Genomic DNA, 12,841 nt, shown 5'->3' with positions numbered 1-12,841 from the left:
GACCCATGGCCTAGGACGCAAACCCAGCTTTCTGGCAACCAAAATTCTCTGGCAATGTACACATTTCATGATACTTTGAACATAGTCAAAGCACACAGTGCCTAAGACAGCAAAATAACCTCAAAACATATTTGAACATCCATCATATTTTTCTATAGGTACTGTGTTCTTTTCTTTGTAGGCCTCGTTGTGTTTTCGATAAATAGTGGATTGATGTGCTTTACCAAAAATACCTATCTTGGTGTCATCTGTGCACAAGACACTTTCTCAAAGGTATTTTGGCTTATGCACATATATTTTGGCAAACCGCAGTCTAGCATTTTTGTGTCTATATGTCAGCAGATGTGTCCACCTGGATCTCCTGCCATAACATTTAATTTGATTCAAATGTCGATGGATGGTTTGTGCAGACACTGATGCACCCTGAGCCTGCATGACATCGTGAATTTCTTTGGAACTTTATTGGGGTTGCTTATCCACCATCCAATCTATTCTGCATTGCAACATTTTATCAATTTTTCTCTGCCGTCAACGTCCAGGTAGATTATCTACAGTGCCATCTGTTGTGAACTTCTTGATTATGTTGCGAACAGTGGACAACCTTGTAACCTTGAGATTGTTGATATTTTTTCAACAATTTTGGTTCTCAAGTCCTCAGACAATTTTCTTCTTCTTTTTCTGTTCTCCAAGCTTAGACACAGACTCAATGAAAAGATTAAGTGAACTTCTCCCCTTCTTATCTGGTTTCATGTGTGATTTTCTTATTATCCACACCTGTAAGTCTGTTACTTGCCACAGGTGATTTTGAACGAGCATCAAACGCTTGAAACAAAGCTGTTTACCCACATTTTTGGAAAGGTGCCAACAACTTTGTTCTGGCCATATTTGGGGGTTTAGTGTGAAATTATATCCAATTTGGTGGTTCCCTCTTTGTTGTTTTCTCATGTGTCTACAGTACAATGCACTTTCAAGCTCAATGACATGTCTAGATAACAGCTCATCTTCTCCTGCACATGGGGACACAGAGCATGCATCCCTTTCTGAGAGAAATAATAACCAATCGGTATCTTCCAGTGAAGCTGATCACACATAAAAAAAAAGCAGTGGAACCCAAGAAGTAGCATGGCAGTGACTAAACTTCCATAAACTTGACCACGTGTGGCATGTGTATGACTGGGTGTATATGTTTTCTTTCTGGACACAAAATCATACTAACGGTGCAAAGGAGCTGGCATAGTTGGGAGTATGAGTAGATGATGATGATGATGACGATGACGTGCTACTTGATAATGTAAACTGGTTATGTCAAATGATGATAATAAGAAAAAGGATGAGGAGGACAGCTTGAGCCTTCCTCATTTTGCTGGCAAGTTTGTTTTTCCCATGTGAGCATGTGATGCTGCTTGATGTGCTAATGGAGAGAGTTTGCAGCCTATTTTCCTCCTGCATAATCTGCACATTGTGAAAGATTCATCAGCCAGCAATATGGAATAAAATTCCCACACCCAAGATGACCGCACACAGGACTCACCATCATCGTGACCATAACCAGAGCTGTCACTCACTACTAAGCCTCCTTCACCATCAGCAGTTTAGGAATCATTTTCTACCAAACTGACTGCAGGAGAAGCAGATCTTCCCCTGGAGGATCTTTCGGCTAGATGTCAGCTCTGCTTCCTCTCTCCTCTTTGAAGACAATACATTTTGTCACCCCAGTTTCGGTTCATAGGTGCTGTCCTCCACAAAATCATTATTATCATCAAACTTGACTCTGTAGACAATTTCCTCACACTTCATTGTGGAAAATGTTGTGAGGTTTTTGCCCCTCACCTTTCTTATTCCCACCACTAGATATGCCCTGACTCAGAGTGCCACTTACTGTTAGGGTTTGGCGGAACACACCAAATATATATTTATAGAATAATAGGTGCGTTTGCAACCCGGGGTCCACCGTGCAGGAGTAAAAGCCGCTGCTAGTAACTGACGGTACTATATGGCGGTATAAATGAACTCTGTTACTTCACAGAGTCACTTAAGACAAGAGAATGCTGTGCCCTGTTAACCTCACAGAGGAACACAGCTACCAAATAGAGCGAACAGTGGTCATACAGTCAGAATAGCACACGCAAAACTCCTCACCGGAGGTGCCGATATTCTAGGGGCTTATTTCAGCCGGACCCTGAATCCACTCACACAAAACTCCTCACCGGAGGTGTCGGTATTCTAGGGGCTTATTTCAGCCGAACCCTGAAACCACATACATATGACCACACTGGCGCAAAACACATAACTTAGTTGATACTAGCGCATGGCCGTGCGGCCATGCAAACCTTTTATAGCTGCAGCAACTACAGGACGTTCCTAGAGGACCAATGGGAGCTGCTACAGTACCTGAGCCACTTCAGGACCTTCCTAGAGGACCAATGGGAGCTGCTGTAGTACCTGAGCATGTGACCCCTGACCTCCAAAGAGAGGACTTACCCTGGGCATGCTCAGAAGGGAAAAAGCAGGACTTAGTCCCAGAGAAGTCTGCTTGCCTGCTGACCAGTACTGGCTACAATGGCTGAGCCTGGAAAGGCAGCAGTAACCATCTGCACCGTATCAGGCTGAGCCAGACACTGGGACTGACGTCTCCGTTGAGCATGCTCCACTGTGGCTGGAAAAGAATGGGAGACCGCAGTGGAGACGGTCCGAGATTCCCCCTGTGAAGAGGCGTGAACTTGACCCCTAACATTACCCCCCCTCCTAAGGGCCCCTTTTTCCTTGGATCTCACTACGCTTGAAAGCCGCAATGAGCTGCAGAGCTCGAATGTGCTCAGCAGGTTCCCACAAGACCTGTCTTCTGGGCCACCAAAGAAAATTTCTTTCCACGTACCACCTTGCACCCCAAAATAGCGTTCACCTCGTAATCGTCCGTAGACGATCCTGATGTGCTGGCAGATGACTCGGAAAACTGGGACATGTGTACGGGCTTCAAGAGGGACACATGAAAAGTGTAGGTGATACCTAAGTGTGGAGGAAGGGCCAGACGGTAGACCACAGGGTTAACCTGTTCAAGCACCTTGAAGGGACCCAAATAGCGAGGTGCAAACTTAGTGGACTCAACATGCAGACTGATGTTACGGGCAGAGAGCCACACTAAGTCACAAAGAGCAAAGGTCGGGGCGGGGCGCCGATGAGCATCAGTGGAGGACCTCATTCTCTCCTTGGAGGCCTGAATGGCTTCTTGAGTGCGGAACCAAATATCCCATGCCTCCACAGCCCAGTCTGCCACCCTGGATTCGGCGGAAGACACAGGCATGGGCACAGGGACACACGGATGCTGGCCGTAATTAAGGAGGAATGGAGTCTGACCAGTGGAGTCGGCTACAGTGTTGTTTAGCGCAAATTCCGCCCATGGTAGCAATGACACCCCATCATCCTGCCTGGCAGAAACAAAATGACGTAGATATGTGACCAGAGTCTGGTTGGCCCTCTCTACCAACCCATTCGTCTCAGGATGATATGCCGAGGAGAGATTCAACTCAATGCTGAGTAGACGACAAAGCTCTCTCCAGAATCGAGACACAAACTGAGGACCCCGGTCACTGACAATTTTGTCCGGCATACCGTATAGGTGAAAAATATGTTTGATAAACAACGTTGCTAGCGCCTGTGCAGAAGGTAGCCATGGAAGAGTCACCAAGTGCACCATTTTGGAAAAATGGTCGGTGATCACCCAAATAATGGTGCAGCTACGAGACTTGGGCACCACAAAATCCATCCCGACCATCTCCCAGGGCCTGTCTGCCACCAGCAGGGGGTAAAGCAACCCAGCTGGCCGTTGATGCGGAGACTTGTACCTGGCGCAGGAGACACACGCCCGAACATAGTCTGCGACGTCACGGGCCATATGCGGCCACCAGTATGTCCTCGGCAGTAGCTCAGATGTCCTTTTGGACCCAAAATGTCCACCCACCCTGGACGAGTGAGCCCAAGAGAGCACCTCCAGACGCAGACTGGATGGTACAAAAGTCTTGCCTGGAGGCACAGACTCTAGCGCAACCGGGGCCACAGTTCTCAGACTCTCAGTAGGGACAATAAGCCGAGGCTCCTCTTCCTCCTCCTCAGTTGATATAACAGAGCGAGACAGAGTGTCGGCACGAATGTTCTTCTCCCCGGAAAGGAAATGGAGGGTGAAATGGAACCTGGAGAAGAACAAGGACCATCTGGCCTGGCAAGAATTTAACCGCTGGGCTGTCTGTAGGTAAACCAAATTCTTGTGGTCTGTGAATTCTTAGAAAGGAAAGTGAGCCCCCTACAAAAGATGTCTCCGCTCAGAAAAGGCCAACTTCATTGCTAGCAATTCCCTGTCCCTGATGGAATAATTCCTCTCCGCTGGTGTGAAGGTCTTGGAAAAGAAGAAGCAAGGATGCTTCCGACCTTGAGCATCCTTTTGAAAGAGGACTGCTCCAGCACCAACGGAAGAGGCATCGACCTCCATTATAAATGGCTTATCTACATCGGGGCGATGTAGGATGGGAGTACTAGCAAAATGGGACTTAATAGAAGTGAATGCCTTGGAGACCTCCTCAGACCACAATTTGGGATTTGCTCCCTTCTTAGTGAGGGCTACCAAGGGAGCTACCAAAGTTGAGAAAAGAGGAATGAACTGGCGATAATATTTAATGAACCCCATAAAGCGCTGCACCACTTTAAGAGAATGGGGTTCTTGCCAGTCCATCACAGCCTGTAGTTTGGCAGGATCCAGAGCCAATCCCTGGGCAGAGATGATATAGCCCAGGACACACATTTCTCCAACTTGGCATAGAGGGAATTAGCTCATAAGAGGTCGAAGACTTTGCAAACATCTATCTGGTGGGAGTCCATATCTGGAGAGTAGATGAGGATATCATCTAGATAGACTACAACCGAGGTGGAATGCATATCCCGGAAGATATCGTTTACAAAGTCTTGGAAAATGGCTGGGGCATTACAGCGCCCAAAGGGCATCACTAGATATTCATAGTGTCCATCCATGGTGTTAAAAACCATCTTCCATTTGTCCCCTCATGGATGCGAATCAGGTTGTAAGCACCCCACAGATATAGTTTAGTAAATGCCCTTGCTCCCCGAAGCCTATCAAAGAGGTCAGAAATCAGGGGCAGGGGATATTTATTCTTAACGGTGATGGCGTTAAGACCCTTGTAGTCTATACATGGACCAGGGGCGGATATACCGCATGTGCAGCCGGTGTGGCTGCACAGGGGCCCAGAGGGTGAGGGGGGCCCCTACAGGACAGCTAATAATGAGGGAAAACTGGCCCCGAGGCTCCGGGGGGCCCCTGGCCAGATTGCCCTCATGTGCGGTGGGCAGGGAGAGATACCTGCGGCTCCGCTGTCTCAAAGAGAAAGTGGCAACAGGGCTGCAGTGATTCATCCTGCTGCCTTCCCGCTCTTCCTGTCTCTCACACAGCAGCAGCATGGCTAGGCGTTTCTGTGCCAGAGAGAGGAAGCTGCCAGTGACGGTGATCCACAGAGAGGTAGGTGTTTGCTGATTCTGCGGTCTTCTTCCCTGTGCGCTCGTCTTCCCTTTGCACTGCTCTGCAGCACAATAAACATCAGTGATTGTGGACTCCCGACTAAAATCTGTACTTCACTTCAACTCAAGACAAAGCTCCTGCTCTGGATGTGCTGAAGCCAATCAAAGGACAGTGAAGGCATTGGGAGAATGTACTGGGGGGAGGTAAGGAGAAAAGGGGACTCCTCCCTCTGGATTATTCACTTTACTGAGCTTGCCATAACAAAGAACAGACAAATTGTTGCCAGAGGAAAACTATACAAACAAAGCTTTGTAGCAGTCATATCCAGCATGGTCAGGCTCCTTCTAGGAGATGCAGCAGCTGTGGAGGAGGCTGGCAGCAGGTCCTCAAGGAGAGCTGTGTGCAGGGTCTCTCCAGTGCTATAGGTGCAGGAGGTCGTCCACTGCAGAACATCCCCTCTGCGACCTGCTGCACTCATATTCCAGAGAATAAGATGCAAAATAAATGGGATTTTACTATCTGTCCATATATCTGTCTGTCTAGCCCATATCTATCTATCCATCTATCTATCTATTATCTATCTATCTCTCTCACATCTATCATCTATCTATCACTCTCTCTCATGTCTATCTATCTATAGATGTATATATCCCATATCTATCTATCTATCTATCTATCTATCTATCTATCTATCTATCTATCTATCTATCTATCTCACATCTATCTATCTATCTCATGTCTATCTATCTATCTATCTATCTATCTCATGTCTATCTATCTATTATCTATCATCTACCCTATTTTTCAGACTATAAGACGCACCTTTTTTCTCCCAAAAAGTGGAGGAAAATGGGGGATGCGTCTGATAGACCGGATGTATGGGGCCTGGCTGTGGTGGGGAGGTGGGGGGCGGTATCAGAGGAGCAGGAGCCGGCGGCTGCCCACTTCTAAAGAGAAATGAATATGCACTGCATTCCATGCCCATGGGCGTGGAGGGCAATGAATATTCATTTTAGCCTGGCATCCTAGTATGATTGATTGGCCCCCATCCAGTTCCTGGTATACATGGCCCCATCGCAAAAGATAAAAAAAAAACACAAACACTACACTCACCTACACGGAGCTCCCTCACAGCGTCCTGCTCTGATGCCAGCAGCTGCTTAATGCTTGTAAGCAGCGCATGACAGGGACGTCTTGTGCTGATCACAAACAAAGCCCAGCTGCAGGAATACTCACCGGGACCGTTCAGCGCAGAGAGCGGTAAGTATCCATTCCTCTTCAGTAGCGCGCAGTGTCAGCCGCCTGTTCCCTGCTGCTGCTGTGGCGGTCATATGTGCCGATACTTAAGAAAAATGAAGATTCAGAATATTCATTTTTCTTAAGTACCGGCACACGTGACCGCCGACAGCAGCAGCAGGGAACAGGCGGCTGACACTGCGCGCTACTGAAGAGAAATGGATACTTACCGCTCTCTGCGCTGAACGGTCCCGGTGAGTATTCCGGCAGCTGGGCTTTGTGAGCAGCGCATGACGTCCCTGCCATGCGCTGCTTACAAGCATTAAGCAGCTGCTGGCACTGGAGCAGGACGTTGCAACTGCAAGGGAGCGGAGGAAGGTAAGAGTAATGTTTTTTTTTTAAATCTTTTCTGATGGGGCCATGTATACCAGGAACTGGATGAGGGCCAATCAATCAATCATACCAGGAAGGAACGGGATGGGGGCCAATCAATCAATCAATCAATCAATCAATCATACCAGGAACTGGATGGGGCCAATCAATCATATCAGAATAAGAATGGGACCATGCCTAAAAGGATAGGGATGAGGGGACCATTGACTACATTTTTTGCTTCAGTTTCTTTTTTTTTTCCTAATTTCTTCCTCTAAAACCTAGGTGCGTCTTATAGTCCGGTGCGTCTTATAGTGTGAAAAATACGGTATCTATCATCTATCTCTATATTTATCATCTATCTATTATCTATCTATCTATTATCTATCTATCTCTATATCTATCTCTATATCTATTATCTATCTATTATTTATCTATCTAATATCTATCTCACATCTATCTATCATCTATCTATCTCTATATCTATCTCTATATCTATCTATTATTTATCCATCTAATATCTATCTCACATCTATCTATCTATCTATCTATCTATCTATCTATCTATCTATCTATCTATCTATCTACCCCCAACAATGGCAGCTCCTGGTGTATTTGGAATCTTGGGCAATAAGACTCACTGGACCAGCTATGAGACTCACACTAAATACCTCTGTGCACATTAGAGAGAAGTCAACACAATTTGATCATTTCTGCAGGTCCAAGAGAACAATTAATGTATAACCGGACCTCCCGAATCTTCCCAGAGGTGGAGAAAAGGATCAGGCTCTTTGAACGTCCACTACTGATACTCTTCTTCTCCTATGAGATAATCCACCATCAGTGTCTGGTAATGACTTACTCCCCACTCCTATTGGAAGCGTGTATGTTCCTAGGCCAGCTCAGTGTTCATATATAGTAGAGAATTGGAATAGCTGGGGTCCTAACAAATGTTTGACTGATGGTAACTTAAAGGGATATTCCCATCTCCAACATCCTATCCTAATATGTAGTAGGTATAATATCAGAAATATTAGCAAATACCTCCAATTAGAAATATAGTATAGTTCTTCTCATTCTCTATGTGTATATAATGTAGCTTTGTCTCCATAGAAGGAGAGGGGCCCAGACACATTTCTTGCACAGGGGCTATCAGTGTCCGCCCTTGACATGGACGTAGTCCCGTTCTTCTTCTGCACGAAGAAGAACCCAGCTCATGCTGGTGACACTGACTTCCTAATGAATCCCCTTGCCAAATTTTCCTGGATGTACTGTGACATTGCCTCCATCTCAGGGAGAAATAACGGATAGACTTGACGCCGGAGACGCTCAGCACCAGGCAAGATGTCTATAGGACAGTCGTAGGGGCGGTGAGTTGGAAGGGGATCTCCGCAGCCCTTTTGGAGAACACGTCAGCATAGGGACAATATTGCTTTGGGAGAGAGGATAGATCTGTGGGTACCTCGGTAGTAGCAACTTGAACGTATTCCCTCTGACCTCTACCCCCACAAGATTCACCCCATCCCAAAATTCTGCCTGTGGACCACTCAATATGGGGAGAGTGGTACCGTAGCCAAGGTATCCATAACAGGACCTCATCAATTCCATCAGGAATGATGAGCAGAGATATAATCTCCTGATGAGAAGGTAACATGGACAGAGTGAAAGGGATGGTCTGGTGTGTTATCTGAGAGGACAGAGTCGACCCATTCACCACTCGTACGGTAACTGGTTGAGCTAGCATTACCAGGGGAATTGCGTGATGTTGGGTGAAGGCAGAAGACATAATATTGCCCTCCGCCCCAGAATCCACTCAGAGCTCTACCGAGTGGGAGAATGAGCCTATAGTAATTGTCCCCTTAAAGGACAATTTGGAGGCAAACATCGCCGTGTCTAGTGTACCTTCACCTACTACCGCTAGACACTGACGTTTCCTCGACTGCTGGGAACATCTGGTGGCAAGATGTCCTGACTGCTGGCAAACATGACAGACCATGAGTGGACAAGCGGTCCAGGACTTAGATCCCGCTTGTGACCCTTCCATGGCCTCATGTGACTCGGGAACCAGGACAGGAGATTCCAAAGGATTGGCAAAGGTGGGAGCCAGCCGAAACCTCTGCCTACACTGAGCTCATTCTAACCTCCACTCGTGAAAATGGAGGTCAATACGAATGGACACAGTTATTAACTCCTCCAGTGTGGCAGAAATCTCCCTAGTGGCCAGAGCATCCTTCACGTGGTTAGCCAGCCCCCTCCAAAATATAGGGATAAGGGCTTTATCCGACCACTCCAGCTCAGATGCTAAGGTATGGAAGTGGACAGCAAAATGGCTGACCAAGGACGAGCCCTGAGTCAATGCCAACAGTTGGAGCGCCGTATCATGGGTGACTCGAGTGTTATGATCTGGTGGTTTAGGAACAACATGAGACAAGCTCTGAAGGAGGTGGTATCTGTACTGATCGCAAACCCTGAACCTAGCAGCGCAACTAAAAATAGCTGTGGGGGGTACCTGACGCTCCCTAGACCCCTTGGCACAGCCTAAGATCTAACTTCCCCTAAAGATGGAAACAGGAAACCTATCTTGCCTCAGAGAAAATCCCCAAAGGAAAGATAGCCCCCCACAAATATTGACGGTGAGATGAGGGGAAAATAACATACGCAGAAATGAAATCAGATTTTAGCATAGGAGGCCAGTCTAGCTTGATAGATAGGACAGGAAAGGATACTGTGCGGTCAGTATTAAAACTACAAAACAATCCACACAGAGTTTACAAAATCTCCACACCTGACTAAAGGTGTGGAGGGTAAATCTGCTTCCCAGAGCTTCCAGCTAACAGAAAAAATCCATACTGACAAGCTGGACAAATAAAGAATGCACAGAACAATAAGTCCACAACATGTGGACTGGAATGAGCAAAGCCAGAACTTATCTTTGCAGAACTGGTCAAGAAACCAGGAGAATCCAAGCAGAGATGTGAATCCAGCCAGGAACATTGACAAGTGGCACAGGCTGAAAAAAGAGCCAGACTTAAATAGTGGACAATAAGTGGAGGCAGCTGATGACAGCTAACTCAGAGGAGCAGCCATACCACTAGAAACCACAAGAGGAAGCCCAAGAGCAGAACTCACAAAAGTGCCACTTACAACCACCGGAGGGAGCCCAAGAGCGGAATTCACAACAGTACCCCCCCTTGAGGAGGGGTCACCGAACCCTCACCAGAGCCCCCAGGCCGATCAGGACGAGCCAAGTGAAAAGCACGAACCAAATCGGTAGCATGGACATCGGAGGCAACAACCCAAGAATTATCCTCCTGGCCATAACCCTTCCACTTGACAAGATACTGAAGCCTCCACCTCAAAAAACGAGAATCCAAAATCTTCTCAACCTCATATTCCAACTCTCCCTCAACCAACACCGGGGCAGGAGGGTCAACTGAGGGAACAACGGGCACCACATATCTCCGCAACAAAGATCTATGGAAAACATCATGAATGGCAAAAGAGGCAGGAAGAGCCAAACGAAAAGACACCTGATTAATAATTTCAGAAATTTTATAAGGACCAATAAACCGAGGCTTAAACTTAGGATAAGAAACCTTCATAGGAACATGACGAGAAGACAACCAAACCAAATCCCCCACACGAAGCCGGGGACCAACACGCCGACGGCGGTTAGCAAAACGTTGAACCCTTTCCTGAGACAACGTCAAATTGTCCACCACATGAGTCCAAATCTGCTGCAGCCTGTCCACCACAGAATTAACACCAGGACAATCAGAAGGCTCAACCTGCCCAGAAGAAAAACGAGGATGAAAACCAAAATTACAAAAGAAAGGTGAAACCAAAGTAGCCGAACTAGCCTGATTATTAAGGGCAAACTCGGCCAACGGCAAGAAGGACACCAAATAATTTTGATCAGCAGACACAAAGCATCTCAGATAGGTCTCCAAGGTCTGATTAGTTCACTCAGTTTGGCCATTAGTCTGAGGATGAAACACCGAAGAAAAAGACAAATCAATGCCCATCCTAGCACAAAAGGCCCGCCAAAATCTAGAGACAAACTGAGAACCTCTGTCAGACACAATATTTTCTGGAATGCCATGCAAACGAACCACATGCTGAAAAAACAATGGAACCAGATCTGAGGAGGAAGGCAACTTAGGCAAAGGTACCAGATGGACCATTTTAGAGAACTGGTCACAAACAACCCACTAGCGCGGGAACAGCAAGGCTTGGCCCGGGCACAAGTCCCACAGGACTGCACAAAAGCACACACATCGCGAGACAAGGAAGGCCACCAAAAGGACCTAGCAACCAAATCTCTGGTACCAAAAATCCCAGGATGACCAGCCAACACTGAACAATGAACCTCAGAAATTACCTTACTTGTCCATCTATCAGGAACAAACAGCTTCCCCACTGGACAGCGGTCAGGCCTATCAGCCTGAAATTCCTGAAGCACCCGCCGCAAATCAGGGGAGATAGCAGAAAGAATCACCCCCTCCTTAAGAATGCCAACCGGCTCCAGGACTCCAGAAGAATCAGGCGATCTTGAACTGTCCTCCCACCTCTCCTCCTGCTCCCTCTTTGATAGGTTACAATCAGGCTTCCAATCCCATCACTCAACTGAAACTGCCCTAACTAAAGTCACCAATGACCTACTAACTGCCAGGAGCAAGCGACACTATTCTGTCCTCCTTCTCCTGGACCTGTCTTCTGCCTTTAACACTGTGGACCACTCCCTTTTGCTACAAATCCTCTCATCTCTTGGCAGCATAGACTTGGCCCTTTCCTGGATCTCGTCATATCTGACAGACCGAACATTCAGTGTCTCCCTCCCCCACACGACCTCCTCACTTCACCCTTTGTCAGTCGGTGTTCCTCAAGGCTCTGTTCTAGGACCTCTACTCTTCTACATCTACACTTTCAGCCTGGGACAGCTCATAGAATCCCACAGTATGCAGTACCATCTCTACGCTGATGACACGCAGATCTACCTATCCGGACCTGACCTCACCTCCTTACTTACCAAACTCCCGCACTGTCTGTCTGCTATTTCAGCCTTCTTTTCTGCTCGCTTTCTACAACTGAACATGGACAAAACAGAATTTATCATCTTTCCCCTATCTCACTCTACCCCTCCACCAGACCTATCCATCAATGTCAATGGCTGCTCACTTTCCCCAGCCCACACGCCCAGTGCCTCGGGGTGATCCTCGACTCTGCCCTCTCTTTCAAGCCACATATCCAAGCCCTTGCCTCCTCCTGCCGTCTCAAACTCAAAAATATTTCCCGGATCCGTGCTTTCCTTGACTGCAACACCGCAAAAATGCTAGTGCATGCCCTTATCATCTCCCGCCTCGACTACTGCATCCTCCTACTCTCTGGACTCCCCTCTAGCACTTTGGCACCACTCCAATCCATCCTACATTCTGCTGCCCGACTAATCTACCTGTCTCCCCGCTATTCCCCAGCCTCTCCCCTATGTCAAGCCCTTCACTGGCTTCCTATCGCCCAGAGACTCCAGTTCAAAACCCTCACAATGACATACAAAGCCATCCACAACCTGTCTCCTCCATACATCTGTGACATGGTCTCCCGGTACCTACCTACACACAACCTCCGATCCTCTCAAGACCTCCTTCTCTACTCCCCTCTCATCTTTTCTTCCCACAACCGCATCCAAGACTTCTCCTGTGCTTCCCCCATACT

Source organism: Ranitomeya imitator, chromosome 6 (genome assembly GCF_032444005.1).
Source record: "Ranitomeya imitator isolate aRanImi1 chromosome 6, aRanImi1.pri, whole genome shotgun sequence".
Taxonomy (NCBI): domain Eukaryota; kingdom Metazoa; phylum Chordata; class Amphibia; order Anura; family Dendrobatidae; genus Ranitomeya; species Ranitomeya imitator.
The sequence above is the reverse complement of the archived record's forward strand: the minus strand, read 5'-3'. Positions refer to the sequence as shown.